The sequence below is a fragment of the Lampris incognitus genome, chromosome 13, assembly GCF_029633865.1.
Source record: "Lampris incognitus isolate fLamInc1 chromosome 13, fLamInc1.hap2, whole genome shotgun sequence".
Lineage (NCBI taxonomy): Eukaryota > Metazoa > Chordata > Actinopteri > Lampriformes > Lampridae > Lampris > Lampris incognitus.
Window position 1 is genome coordinate 50,214,548 of NC_079223.1, and position 15,780 is coordinate 50,230,327.

The 15,780-nt window shown below is 46.2% G+C and overlaps 1 protein-coding gene across 1 annotated transcript in view; it reads left to right on the plus strand.

Annotated features, from left to right (window-relative positions):
• gbf1 (golgi brefeldin A resistant guanine nucleotide exchange factor 1) overlaps positions 1-15,780 on the plus strand; it is a 164,250-nt gene that overhangs the window by 66,854 nt on the left and 81,616 nt on the right. The gene's annotated exons all lie outside the window — the stretch shown is intronic.

Consider the following 15,780-nt stretch of genomic DNA (forward strand, 5'->3'; position numbering starts at 1 on the left):
CATGTTGATACACCTGAGGCAAGGTAAGGCATGTTGATACACCTGAAGCAAGGTGAGGCATGTTGATACACCTGAGACGAGGTAAGGTAAGGCATGTTGATACACCTGTAGCAAGGTAAGGTAAGGCATGCTGATACACCTGAGGCAAGGTAAGGCATGCTGATACACCTGTAGCAAGGTAAGGTAAGGCATGTTGATACACCTGAGGCAAGGTAAAGTAAGGCATGTTGATACACCTGAGGCAAGGTAAAGTAAGGCATGTTGATACACCTGAGGCAAGGTAAGGCATGTTGATACACCTGAGGCAAGGTAAGGCAAGGCATGTTGATACACCTGAGGCAAGGTAAAGTAAGGCATGTTGATACACCTGAGGCAAGGTAAAGTAAGGCATGTTGATACACCTGAGGCAAGGTAAGGCATGTTGATACACCTGAGGCAAGGTAAGGCAAGGCATGTTGATACACCTGAGGCAAGGTAAGGTATATACACCTGAGGCAAGGTAAGGCAAGGCATGTTGATACACCTGAGGCAAGGTAAGGTATATACACCTGAGACAAGGTAAGGCAAGGCATGTTGATACACCTGAGGCAAGGGAAGGCAGGGCATGTTGTGTTGTCCCAGCCTGGCAGTGTCAGGCTCTTCACTGCTGGACATACACACCAGCTGTTCCTAACGCTGTTGGTTATTGCTGAAGTGCAGCAAAACAAGCATACTGTCATTAAACACATGGTCTCTGTCTCTCTCTTTCACACACACACACACACACACACACACACACACACACACACACACACACACACACACACACAGCTCTTTTTTTCTAACAAAATATAAGAGTTTTGGCAGTGTAAGCAAAAGCTACGGCTACCACTTAAGGAAAACAACTTGTAGGTGAACCTCGACACTTTAAAACACCTGCACTAACCACAGCCACCCCCACACGTTTATGATAAAGCTGCTTGTTAGAGAGCGAGAGAGAGAGAGCGAGAGAGAGAGAGAGAGGGTGGACTAATAATGTACAGACGAGCCACTGCATGCAGTGTTTCTGTAAATTATTTATTACTTAATCGCAACACTGCTTTGTCACTTTATTTGTTGTTGATTTTTCCCTCCTTTTTCTCCCCAATTGTATCCGGCCAATCACCCCACTCTTCTGAGCCGTCCCGGTCGCTGCTCCACCTCCTCTGCCGATCCGGGAAGGGCTGCAGACTACCACATGCCTCCTCCGATACATGTGGAGTCACCAGCTGCTTCTCTTCACCTGACAGTGAGGAGTTTCATCAGGGGGACATAGCACATGGGAGGATCATGCTCCCCCTCCCCCCTGAACAGGCGCCCCGACCGACCAGAGTCTGGTCACTAGTGCAGTGACCAGGACACATACCCACGTCCGGCTTCCTACCCCTAGACCCGGCCGATTATGTCTGTAGGGACGCCCGACCAAGCCGGAGGTAACATGGGGATTCGATCTGGCGATACCCGTGTTGGTAGGCAATGGAATAGACCACTATGTAATCCGGACGCCTGTTTGTAAGGATGTTTTGGGAGTATTGTACTGTTCCTCTGTCTGCTAGAATTGCTAGGCTGATGAAATTCATTAAATGGCTATAACTGCAGTACTAGTTTGATGTGTTGAATCATGTTTGAAACCAATCGATATGATTGTGGGAGGGAATGAAACCGGCCTAGGGTCCCACATCCCAGAATATCTGGTTACCATGTGTAACACATGCATGTTGTTACACAGGTGGCAGGCTAGTTGTGGTATGTATATGCAAAGCCACTGAAACCTGACAGCTGGAATCACGTTTGCTTGTGTCAATGATCACTTTACAGCTTCAATTAAATATACCACATTTATTGAAAAGGAAAAATTATGGGGGGGGGGGGGTAATTTTACTGCCCGACACACTGCCGGTGTCCAATTTGTGTGGGTGATGATGAACTTGACGGTGAAATCAAGACATCCAGCTACTCTGGTCTCTAGTGGGAGTGGGTGGGCCCCTTGCTCCTGACAAGCCCGCTTTTTATTCGCTGGAGCCGTTGATTGGCCGATGCCTAGCACTGCCATGGAATAATAGAATCACCAGGAAGCAAAGGAAATGACCAGGCATCACATCACAAGCACAATAAGGGATGAAATGTTAGCCCATCAGACAATGAAAACCATCATCACATAATGAATTACCACTTAACATTAAATCACATTTCTTAAAGGCTTGTTTTTCATTATGTGATGTGTTACTTTCATTACCTGATGCTGTCTCAGAATGTTCTGTATATCTGGCTCTGCTCTGGTGTTGTCTGGGCAACTTGGATCTTGGTTCACTATGGGGAAATTCAGGAATTACTGAAATTTGACCTGGAGAATGAATCAGCAGCTCTCACATGATTCTGACATGCACATCCCACGAGCTACTGAAATAAAAGTCAGCACAGAATGAATGTATATCAGATTTACATATGAATGCAGAGCAAAACACTGGAACAACAAGGTATTACAGTCAGGACATGGGTTGTAAATGTAATTCCGTCCCTTTAATGTGTAAAGAATTAACCAACTGTCATTGTTTTGTGAGGTGGGAGGAATGCTGGTGATAGAAGTTTGGAGTGAAAATGCTGTTACGCTTTTCGGCAGCATTTAATGTTTTAGGGATCGATGTCAAGTGTTGAGCGTCTGTCCCAACGAGCTGTTAGTGATGCACAAACCTGGGACCTTCTGGCTCGGGTCTTCTGGTTTGGGTCTTCTGGCTCGGGGGTCTTCTGGCTCGGGGTCTTCTAGCTCAGGTCATCTGGCTCAGGATCTTCTAGCTCAGGGTCTTCTGGCTTGGGGTCTTCTAGCTCGGGGTCTTCTCGCTCAGGTCTTCTGGCTCAAGATCTCCTAGCTCAGGGTGTTCTGGCTTGGAGTCTTCTAGCTCAGGTCTTCCAGCTGCTGATCGTTGTTCTGTATATCACTACATCTCTGAGAAGGAAATGACTTGATTCTTTATAAATACTCATTAAAATGTTGTTTGAACTATGTCTTTTTGGAAGTGAGCACACTAATATCATGCGATGTGGTGGTCTTCAGCCACCTCCCTGTTGTTTAACAGCAGAGGCTGAGCTGGGTTGACATCCCTACAGCTGAAGCAAGTCAGAGTGTGTGAGGAATTTGTTCATGACATTCAGTAGCTTACATTGACTTGATGAGAAAGGGAATTCAGACAGCTGAAAATAACAATAAATATCATGCATGAAAATAAGCAAACAAGAGTTTGAGGAATAGAATGACATTTTTAACTTTCAGCTTGATACTAAAACTTTATCAAGGCTTAAAAATAATGAAACCATCACTGAATCTTGCATGATACTTGGGTTTGAAAAGTGGAAGTTTCAGTCAGATCATATAAGATTGACTGTGAACACTTGGTTGTCTGAGCACTCGTTAAACAGCTAATTGAGATTGTCTAATTGAGTTTTTCATGTAACCTTGATTGACTGAATTAATTGAGGGAGCTTTTGAAAATACCAAACCCGTCAAACGAGTCTAACAGATGAAGCTTGATCTGAGGTTCTGCTTGTCTGCTGAACATATATGCCTCTATATCCAAGTCTTTATATTCATAGGCCTGTGCATTTTTAATTCACATTTTCACAAACACAGTACTGTGGTTGGATGTGTGGACCCCGCACTGGAGCAGATGTGACATGACAGGGTTGACCAAAGCCTTTATTTTCACACATTCAATGATGAGCCCCTAAAACATGTTGCTTATAACCCTCCAGTACTGGAAACATGTTGCTTACAACTCTCCAGCACTGAAAACCTGTTGCTTACAACCCTCCAACACTGGAAACATGTTGCTTACAACCCTCCAGCACTGGAAACATGTTGCTTACAACCCTCCAGCACTGGAAACATGTTGCTTACAACCCTCCAGCACTGGAAACATGTTGCTTACAACCCTCCAGCACTAAAACACGTTGCTTACAACCTTCCAGCACTGGAAACATGTTGCTTACAACCCTCCAGCACTGGAAACATGTTGCTTACAACCCCCCAGCACTAAAACACGTTGCTTACAACCCCCCAGCACTGGAAACATGTTGCTTACAACCCCCCAGCACTGGAAACATGCTGCTTACAACCCTCCAGCACTGGAAACATGTTGCTTACAACCCTCCAGCACTGGAAACATGTTGCTTACAGCCCTCCAGCACTGGAAACATGTTGCTTACAACCCTCCAGCACTGGAAACATGCTGCTTACAACCCTCCAGCACTGGAAACATGCTGCTTACAACCCTCCAGCACTGGAAACATGCTGTTTACAGCCCTCCAGCACTGGAAATATGTTGCTTACAACCCTCCAGCACTGAAAACATGTTGCTTACAACCCCCCCAGCACTGGAAACATGCTGCTTACAACCCTCCAGCACTGGAAACATGCTGTTTACAGCCCTCCAGCACTGGAAATATGTTGCTTACAGCCCTCCAGCACTGGAAACATGCTGCTTACAGCCCTCCAGCACTGGAAACATGTTGCTTACAGCCCTCCAGCACTGGAAACATGTTGCTTACAACCCTCCAGCACTGGAAACATGCTGCTTACAACCCTCCAGCACTGGAAACATGCTGCTTACAACCCTCCAGCACTGGAAACATGCTGTTTACAGCCCTCCAGCACTGGAAATATGTTGCTTACAACCCTCCAGCACTGAAAACATGTTGCTTACAACCCCCCCAGCACTGGAAACATGCTGCTTACAACCCTCCAGCACTGGAAACATGCTGTTTACAGCCCTCCAGCACTGGAAATATGTTGCTTACAGCCCTCCAGCACTAAAACATGTTGCTTACAGCCCTCCAGCACTGGAAATATGTTGCTTACAGCCCTCCAGCACTGGAAACATGCTGCTTACAACCCTCCAGCACTGGAAACATGCTGTTTACAGCCCTCCAGCACTGGAAACATGCTGCTTACAACCCTCCAGCACTGGAAACATGTTGCTTACAACCCTCCAGCACTAAAACATGTTGCCTACAACCCTCCAGCACTGGAAACATGTTGCTTACAACCCTCCAGCACTAAAACATGTTGCTTACAACCCTCCAGCACTGGAAACATGCTGCTTACAACCCTCCAGCACTGGAAACATGTTGCTTACAACCCCCCAGCACTAAAACATGCTGCTTACAACCCCCCAGCACTGGAAACATGTTGCTTACAACCCCTCAGCACTGGAAACATGTTGCTTACAACCCTCCAGCACTGGAAACATGTTGCTTACAACCCTCCAGCACTGGAAACATGTTGCTTACAACCCTCCAGCACTGGAAACATGTTGCTTACAACCCCCCAGCACTGGAAACATGTTGCTTACAACCCCCCAGCACTAAAACACGTTGCTTACAACCCCCCAGCACTGGAAACATGTTGCTTACAACCCCCCAGCACTGGAAACATGCTGCTTACAACCCTCCAGCACTGGAAACATGTTGCTTACAACCCTCCAGCACTGGAAACATGTTGCTTACAGCCCTCCAGCACTGGAAACATGTTGCTTACAACCCTCCAGCACTGGAAACATGCTGCTTACAACCCTCCAGCACTGGAAACATGCTGCTTACAACCCTCCAGCACTGGAAACATGCTGTTTACAGCCCTCCAGCACTGGAAATATGTTGCTTACAACCCTCCAGCACTGAAAACATGTTGCTTACAACCCCCCCAGCACTGGAAACATGCTGCTTACAACCCTCCAGCACTGGAAACATGCTGTTTACAGCCCTCCAGCACTGGAAATATGTTGCTTACAGCCCTCCAGCACTAAAACATGTTGCTTACAGCCCTCCAGCACTGGAAATATGTTGCTTACAGCCCTCCAGCACTGGAAACATGCTGCTTACAACCCTCCAGCACTGGAAACATGCTGTTTACAGCCCTCCAGCACTGGAAACATGCTGCTTACAACCCTCCAGCACTGGAAACATGCTGCTTACAACCCTCCAGCACTGGAAACATGCTGTTTACAGCCCTCCAGCACTGGAAATATGTTGCTTACAACCCTCCAGCACTGAAAACATGTTGCTTACAACCCCCCCAGCACTGGAAACATGCTGCTTACAACCCTCCAGCACTGGAAACATGCTGTTTACAGCCCTCCAGCACTGGAAATATGTTGCTTACAGCCCTCCAGCACTAAAACATGTTGCTTACAGCCCTCCAGCACTGGAAATATGTTGCTTACAGCCCTCCAGCACTGGAAACATGCTGCTTACAACCCTCCAGCACTGGAAACATGCTGTTTACAGCCCTCCAGCACTGGAAACATGCTGCTTACAACCCTCCAGCACTGGAAACATGTTGCTTACAACCCTCCAGCACTAAAACATGTTGCCTACAACCCTCCAGCACTGGAAACATGTTGCTTACAACCCTCCAGCACTAAAACATGTTGCTTACAACCCCCCAGCACTAAAACATGTTGCTTACAACCCCCCAGCACTGGAAACATGTTGCTTTCAACCCCCCAGCACTAAAACATGTTGCTTACAACCCTCCAGCACTGAAAAGCTTTGTATCATGTCTCTGTAACGTAGGAACAAGTCTCCACATCTCGTTCATGTAGTCTTCCTGGAGCGAGTTGGTGACTCAGGTGTCAGTCTGTTTTAAACAGAAACACTGCTCCTGTCAAACACTGCCCTCTACTGGCCACACACAACTACTGACGTCCAACAGCCCAGTAATCACAGTAGATTTTATATTTTCAGTGTCTATGTGGACTTTTTGTGAGGTACTGTTGCTACTTTAAGGAACTTTTTAATATGAGGTGTTTATTTTGGTGCCTGTATTTAGGTCGGTCGGTGTTTTTTGGCTAGCAGTACTGCTTCTACATGTAGTACTACGGATGAAGTTGTTTTAGTTAAACTGAAGCTGGTCATTTTGGATCACTTGAAAGCTTTGTCTCAAACACTGGAGTGCTGCACTGTGATGAGGCATGATAGCAACATGTGATGCCATGTGTCTCTGTAGGCCAAGGTCCAACATGGCTGACCCCAGCCCCCGTTGTATGGACACACTAAAACTCTGTCTCTGTTGACTCTAGCCCTCTGCTCTCTAGGCTTTCTGACATGGTAGAGCACCCCCCCCCCCCACACACACACACACATTAGGCTAATACTGCCCCAGCGGTGGTTCAGTTCTTCTCTATCCTGCATGTCATGTTAACACTACTGAGGCTCACTACTGCGACCCCCACACCCCAACCCCCAAATAACCCCTCATGGAACCACTCGTCACATTTTCCCATGTTCTCTCAGATCGTCACCCTCCTCCATCCAGCCCCCCCACCGTTCTACCCACCTGCCCTCCTGTTTCCCCTCTGTTTCCTTCCCATCATTTATTGCAGTCTATGGATGTCTTGGCTTGTCATCATCATCTCTCTCTTTGTCTCTGTCTGTCTCTCCTATTCTCACACACACTCTCTCACACACATACACATAGTATGTACATACACTCTTACAAGCACACACCACTCTCACTCATCACTTTCATTTAGTGTGAGGTAATTCTGCTTGATTGTTGGCCTATGGTCTTCTGGCAAGGACAGAGTGCTAGCCCCCCCCAGCAGATATCATCCATGTCTCTCCCCCTTCTCCTCCTCCACTCACTCTTTCTCCCTCTCATTTCTCCCGTCTGTCTTTCCTTGTGCTCTCTGCGGCCCACAGAGTCAGCAAAGCCCTTTTCACATCGCTGCCAGCAGCCCCGTGGTCACCGGCCCTCACAGGGCTCTTAGGGAGGCTCACTGGGGCTCTCACAGCACAGAGGCTCACAGCAGAGAGGCTCACTGAGACTCACAGCAGAGAGACTCACAGCAGAGAGGCTCACTGAGACTGAGACCACTGAGGCTCACAGCAGAGAGGCTCACTGAGACTCACAGCAGAGAGGCTCACTGAGACTCACAGCAGAGAGGCTCACTGAGACTCACATCACAGAGACTCACATTACTGAGGCTCACAGTAGAGAGGCTCACTGAGACTCACATCACAGAGACTCACATTACTGAGGCTCACAGTAGAGAGGCTCACTGAGACTCACATCACAGAGACTCACACCACTGAGGGTCACTGAGAATCACACCAGAGAGACTCACAGCAGAGAGGCTCACTGTGGCTCACACCACAGAGACTCATAGCAGAGAGACTCACTGAGACTCACACCACTGAGGCTCACTGAGAATCACACCAGAGAGACTCACAGCAGAGAGACTCACAGCAGAGAGGCTCACTGAGACTCATGCCACAGAGACTCACGCCACAGAGACTCACAGCAGAGAGGCTTAAAGCAGAGAGGCTAACTGAGACTCACACCACAGAGACTCAGCACAGAGATTCAATGAGACTCACAGTGCTGAGACCCACAGTACTGAGACTCACAGCACAGAGGCTCACAGTATAGAGGCTAACAGCACAGAGACTCACAGTACTGAGGCTCACAGTACTGAGACTCACAGCACAGAGGCTCACAGCACTGAGACTCACAGCACTGAGGCTCACAGTACTGAGACTCACAGTACTGAGACTCAGCACAGAGGTTCACAGTACTGAGGCTCACAGCACTGAGACTCACAGCACTGAGGCTCACAGTACTGAGACTCACAGTACTGAGACTCAGCACAGAGGTTCACAGTATAGAGGCTCACAGCACTGAGACTCACAGCACAGAGGCTCACAGCAGAGAGGTTCACAGCAGAGAGGCTCACTGAGACTCATGCCACAGAGACTCAGCACAGAGATTCAATGAGACTCACAGTGCTGAGACCCACAGTACTGAGACTCACAGCACAGAGGCTCACAGCACAGAGGCTAACAGCACAGAGACTCACAGCACTGAGGCTCACAGTACTGAGACTCACAGTACTGAGACTCAGCACAGAGGTTCACAGTACTGAGGCTCACAGCACTGAGACTCACAGCACAGAGACTCACAGCACAGAGACTCACAGTACTGAGACTCACAGTACAGAGGCTCACAGCACTGAGACTCACAGCACAGAGACTCACAGCACAGAGGCTGACAGCACTGAGACTCACAGCACAGAGCTTCACAGCACTGAGACTCACAGCACAGAGCTTCACAGCACAGGTCTTCAAAGCACTGAGGTTCAAAGCACTGAGACTCACAGCACTGAGGCTCACAACACTGTGAAGACTCACAACACAGAAGCTCACTGAGACTCATAGCCAGAGTTGTAAAAACGAGGTCCTGAAAGTAAATGTCCAAACCGTGTATTTGCTCCAACCATGTTACTAAACAAGCTGATTTCATTTGCTAGTTTTCCTTACCTAGTTGAGGAGTGGTGTTGACTAGAATCTGCTGCTGTAGTGCATGAGTGGAGCAAATACATGGTTTGGACTTTTACTTTCTGGACCTGGTTTTTACACCTCTGCTCACAGCAGTGAGACTTACAGCACAGAGACTCAGCATGGAGACTCACAGCACAGAGGCTTACTGAGACTCACAGCACTGAGGCTCACAGCAGAGCCACTGCCAGAGGAGCTGGCCTGCATCTGCTGCAGGAGCTGGCTAAGCATTCGTTGACCTGAATGCTTCAGGTTACTTTAGAAAAAAAAATGCTTCGCTGTGTTTGTTTTGTGTTAACTGTGTAAAAAAAAAAAACTGAAAGAAGAGTACGGAGTGAGTCGCTAATGCCACTATTTGTTTGTTCATGCTTAAGTAAAGGTTTAGGTCTGTTTAGGTTTAATAAAAGAAAAAAAATACTCTTAAACCAGAGACTGTAGAGGATAGTCAGGGACTTGTAAATCACGGTGACTCTACATTGCGGCCCATCAATTGATTAAATAGTGCATTTTGCCTGTAAACTGAAATGCTGCAGCCTGGCAGTCCAGATTAGGGTGTAAGGCGATATCATGCTATTCAAAAGACAGAACAGGTGAACAAACTTAATTTCTCTCCTGACCAGGGAAAAAAGCAGCAGTCTCTGTTTGCTTTCTAAAGATGTATGCGCCCCTGCAGGGGGAGTGGGGTTTGAGAGCTTTTTGTGTGCGGCATGCCTAAAAGTAAAAAAAAACCCCATTCAATCCTCTCTGCTCACTCTCTCACTCACGCCAGCGCTTTGATTCAGGACCAAGTCTGATATACTTTAACCGCTTTACGTGACAGCTGTTTGAACCCGCCCTGTTGACTTTACACACACACACACACACACACATGCACACACTTGTAGTGTTATTTTAAAAACCCCTCCACATCTGGTGTGTGCCAGGAGGCTGATGGTGTTTGATACCACTTCTGACACGTCTGCTGTGTGATGCAGCAGTTTTCTATGTGGGGACATTTTCAATTTTCAGGACGACTTCTCTATGCGTTGTCGCCTTGGAATATATGTATATATAAACTTAGCACAAAAAGTAAGGAAATGTGTGTTTGGTAGATTATTTCTTTGTTGTAACAATGCTTCTTGGCAATTAATCTTATATCAGGCAGCTGATTGTCAGCACCCGGGGTACCAGAAGCTCAAAACAAGAGTCAATAACAACAGCAAAATAAGCTTTTTGGCATTGGCAGAGAAGATTTGGCAAATTTTTCATGGGCGTAACCCACATACTCAGCTCTGCTGCTCATCTCACAAATGTGTGTTCCTTACAAATGTGGCCCCATTTAAAAGGCAAATGAACAGGCTTTCCAACGGTATAAGATTTATTTCCAAGGAGCATTGTTACAACAAAGAAATAATCTACCTAACACACATTTCCTTACTTTTTGTGTTAAGTATATATATATATATATATATATACACACATACATACATACACACATATAGATATACATATAGATATAGATATATAGATAGATATATAGATAGATAGATTTATTATTGCTCAAAGTTGTAAAATGGCAGAACAAGCATGTTTCGTTTTCAGTGCACTCATCAGCTGCCTACATTGTTGCAGTAAAAATCCTTATTTATACCAGTAGCCTATGTTCTATGTGTGGTGTTCAATAGATATAGATAGATAGATAGATATCTGCATAAACCTGTATAAACATATTCACGCCTGCCTATATAAAATCAGGTGTTACAGTTGACACATGGGTAAGCCATTTTGACCAGTTCTCATCAAAGATTTTCATTTTCATTCTTTTTTAACAAACGTGATCACGCATGTCCTCTGCTCTGGTTCTTCATCCCAGTCCCTCAAACTTACTTCTCACATGCGTTGTAATTTCAACGTTGTGTGGGAGAGAGATGTAACATTGTGTCGGAGAGAGATGTAAAGTTGTGTTGCAGAGAGATCTAACGTTGTGTTGGAGAGAGATGTAACATTGTGTTTGAGAGAGATGTAATGTTGTGTTGGAGAGAGATGTAACATTGTGTCGGAGAGAGATGTAACATTGTGTTTTAGAGAGATGTAACGTTGTGTCGGAGAGAGATGTAACGTTGTGTTGGAGAGAGATGTAACATTGTGTTTGAGAGAGATGTAAAGTTGTGTTGGAGAGCGATGTAACGTTGTGTTGGAGAGCGATGTAACGTTGTGTTGGAGAGAGATGTATCATTGTGTTTGAGAGAGATGTAACGTTGTGTCGGAGAGAGATGTAACATGTTGAAGGGAAATGTAACGTTTTATTGGAGGGAGATGTAACGCTGTGTCGGAGAGATGTAACATTGTGTTGGAGGGAGATGTAACGTTGTGTTGAAGGGAGATGTAATGTGTTGGAGGGAGATGTAACGCTGTGTTGGAGAGAGATTTAACATGTTGGAGGGAGATGTAACGTTGTGTCGAAGAGAGATGTAACATTGTGTTTTAGAGAGATGTAACGTTGTGTCGGAGAGAGATGTAAAGTTGTGTTTTAGAGAGATGTAACGTTGTGTCGGAGAGAGATGTAACGTTGTGTTGGAGAGAGATGTAACATTGTGTTTTAGAGAGATGTAACGTTGTGTTGGAGAGAGATGTATCATTGTGTTTGAGAGAGATGTAAAGTTGTGTTGGAGAGCGATGTAACATTGTGTTGGAGAGCGATGTAACGTTGTGTTGGAGAGAGATGTATCATTGTGTTTGAGAGAGATGTAACGTTGTGTCGGAGAGAGATGTAACATGTTGAAGGGAAATGTAACGTTTTATTGGAGGGAGATGTAACGCTGTGTCGGAGAGAGATGTAACATTGTGTTTTAGAGAGATGTAACATTGTGTCGGAGAGAGATGTAACGCTGTGTTTTAGAGAGATGTAACGTTGTGTCGGAGAGCGATGTAACATTGTGTCGGAGAGAGATGTAACGTTGTGTCGGAGAGAGATGTAACATTGTGTTTTAGAGAGATGTAACGTTGTGTCGGAGAGAGATGTAACATTGTGTTTTAGAGAGATGTATCATTGTGTTTGAGAGAGATGTAACGTTGTGTTGGAGAGAGATGTATCATTGTGTTTGAGAGAGATGTAACGTTGTGTCGGAGAGAGATGTAACATGTTGAAGGGAAATGTAACGTTTTATTGGAGGGAGATGTAACGCTGTGTCGGAGAGATGTAACATTGTGTTGGAGGGAGATGTAACGTTGTGTTGAAGGGAGATGTAACGCTGTGTTGGAGAGAGATTTAACTTGTTGGAGGGAGATGTAACGTTGTGTTGGAAGGAGATGTAATGTGTTGGAGGGAGATGTAACGTTGTGTCGGAGGGAGATGTAACATTGTGTTGGAGGGAGATGTAACGTTGTGTCGGAGAGAGATGTAACATTGTGTTGGAGGGAGATGTAACGTTGTGTCGGAGAGAGATGTAACGTTGTGTCGGAGAGAGATGTAACATTGTGTTGGAGGGAGATGTGATGTGTTGGAGGGAGATGTGATGTGTCGGAGAGAGATGTAACGTTGTGTTGGAGGGAGATGTAATGTGTTGGAGGGAAATGTAACGTTTTATTGGAGGGAGATGTAACGCTGTGTCGGAGAGATGTAACATTGTGTTGGAGGGAGATGTAATGTGTTGGAGGGCGATGTAACGTTTTATTGGAGGGAGATGTAACGTTGTGTTGGAGGGAGATGTGATGTGTTGGAGGGAGATGTAACGTTGTGTCGGAGGGAGATGTAACATTGTGTTGGAAGGAGATGTAACATTGTGTTGGAGAGAGATGTAACGTTTTATTGGAGGGAGATGTAACGTTGTGTCGGGGAGAGATGTAACATTGTGTTGGAGGGAGATGTGATGTGTTGGAGGGAGATGTAACGTTGTGTCGGGGAGAGATGTAACATTGTGTTGGAGGGAGATGTGATGTGTTGGAGGGAGATGTAACGTTGTGTCGGAGAGAGATGTAACGTTGTGTCGGAGAGAGATGTAACATTGTGTTGGAGGGAGATGTAACGTTGTGTCGGAGAGAGATGTAACATTGTGTTGGAGGGAGATGTAATGTGTTGGAGGGAGAGTTCTACTTGGCTTCATGTGGCTGTTTACATTGATAAGTGGAGGTTTAGCCCTGTCCTACGTGCTCAGCTCTCATCCCTCCTCCACAACAAAACAGTCTATTGTTAGTTGTTAGCATGTTTTTTGTGTGAGGAATGAGTCAACACTTCGCTGCTTCACCTGGAAAGCTCTCAGCTTCACCCCCGCCTGTCTCCTTCTGTCCTTCCGACCCCCCTCCCCAGGCTTATTAGCTAATGAATTGCTGTTCCTGAAGGCGATGGGAAAGTAAAACAGGCCGGCTCCCGGCAGCTATCTGGCCGCTCAGGTTTCAAAAACACTGGCTCCCGTTGCCCCGACAGCCAATTTGTACCAGCCTCTCCAACACAAAGCGCCACATCTGGTGATTAGAGCCAGACTGTGAAGGACACTGTTTGGACCTTGCCAAATTTGTTTTTCCTTTGGTGTTTAATGAAGAACGGTTGTTTCCCGGGCTACCACCCTTCTGAATCCTGCTTATCAACGTCGCTTGCTCTGTTTCTGGATTTTCATGTACCATCATCATGTTTGCTGAAAATGTATTGGTAAAAAGTAGTACAACGAGGGTTCTCTACTTTTGTGTCTTGCATGTCTGCATGACTAAGACTGAGAAAACTTTAGGGAAAAAAATTAAGCACATGTCTACAAGATATACGTACAGTGCCTTGCAAAAGTCTTCAACCCTATTGAAAGTTGTCAGTCGTCAGTTGTCTAGATTACAAATGATATTTACACATATTTTTCAGTCAGTATTTGTCAGTATTTGTATTGCAAACTCATATGCTCTAACAGTAATATTTCAGAGCCAAAATTATTAGTCAGCAGATCTTTTAAAGAAACTTAAAAACTGAAACTTGCTGCTTGCATATGTATTCAGTTGCTATACATTAGTGCCTAATAGAGCCGCCTTTTGCTGCAAGAATAGTTGACCTCTTCTGGGGTAAGTATGTACTAGTTTTGCACTGTTTGGGAGGGATCCCCCCTGTTGCCCCCCCTCCATCTTTGTTTTTTTTTTTTGGGTGGGAGTTTCCCCCTTTTTGCACCCAATTGAACCCAACCAATTACCCCACTCTTCTGAGCCGTCTCGGTGGCTGCTCCACCCCCTCTGCTGATCCGGGGAGGGCTGCAGACTACCACATGTCTCCTCCGATACATGTGGAGTCACCAGCCGCTTCTTTTCACCTGACAGTGAGGAGTTTCACCAGTGGGACGTAGCGCGTGGGATGGAAGATCACGCTATTCCCCCCAGTTCCCCCTCACCCCGTAACAGGCGCTCTGACCGACCAGAGGAGGCGCTAGTGTAGCAACCAGGACACATACCCACATCCGGCTTCCCACCCGCAGACACGGCCAATTGTGTCTGTAGGGACGCCCGGCCAAGCTGGAGGTAACACGGGGGATTCGAACTGCCGATCCCCGTGTTGGTAGGGAACCGAATAGACCGCTACACTACCCGGATGTCCCATGTGAACTGTTTTATTGTCTCACAGGTGGAGGCCAATTGCCAACAATTTGTGTCCTCTTTAGGGCATTATTTTTCACCTGTGTAAACGTGGAGCTTCCAGTGCACAGGTGTTGAATACTTACACAAACACCATATGTCAGTTATGTTAGAGAATGTTTTCTAAGAAAAATGAATAACACCAATGTCACTTTAAAATATTACATTTTGATGGGCAGTCTTTTTAAATACAATATTACACAGAACAAAATCTTAATGTATCCTGTGTAATTCAGATAAAACTGACAACGTTTGAGGGGGTTTGAATACTTTTGCAAGGCACTGTGTATATGGCATGTTTTGTCTTGCTCAGAGCAACAAGTTTATAAAGGTAGTTCTCCTCAGACACAAGGCCTGAACATTTTACCCAACTGCCTGTTGTGTAATGAGCATCGATTTACTCCGTAATCTCAGGTAGGCTACCTCTTAGGGCCCCGACACACCAAACCGTTAGCAGCGACCAAGGCCGACTGGTGCGTCTCCTCACATCACCTGCCGTCTGGGCCAAAAGGTAGCACTTGAACACACCGCAAAGACTACAGCTGACGGCCCTGATTCGCTAGCTTAGCACTGATTCGAACAGCCAATCAGAGCGATCTCTCTCACCGACTAGCTCCGCCGATTCAACATGCTGAATCGGCCGAAAAGCTGCTGACAGGGGTCCGACTAGTGCCGATGGTGCGGGACACACCACAAAAACTAGGTCCACAGACGCTCACTGGCGGCCCGACATTGGCCGATGGCCGACTGTCGGCTTGGTGTCAGGGCCCTTACAGCTAACACTTAGCTGCTGTCATTAACATGGCTTCATTAGAGAAAACCCGCATTGTGTGAGGACAAACTATCATGTCTGCT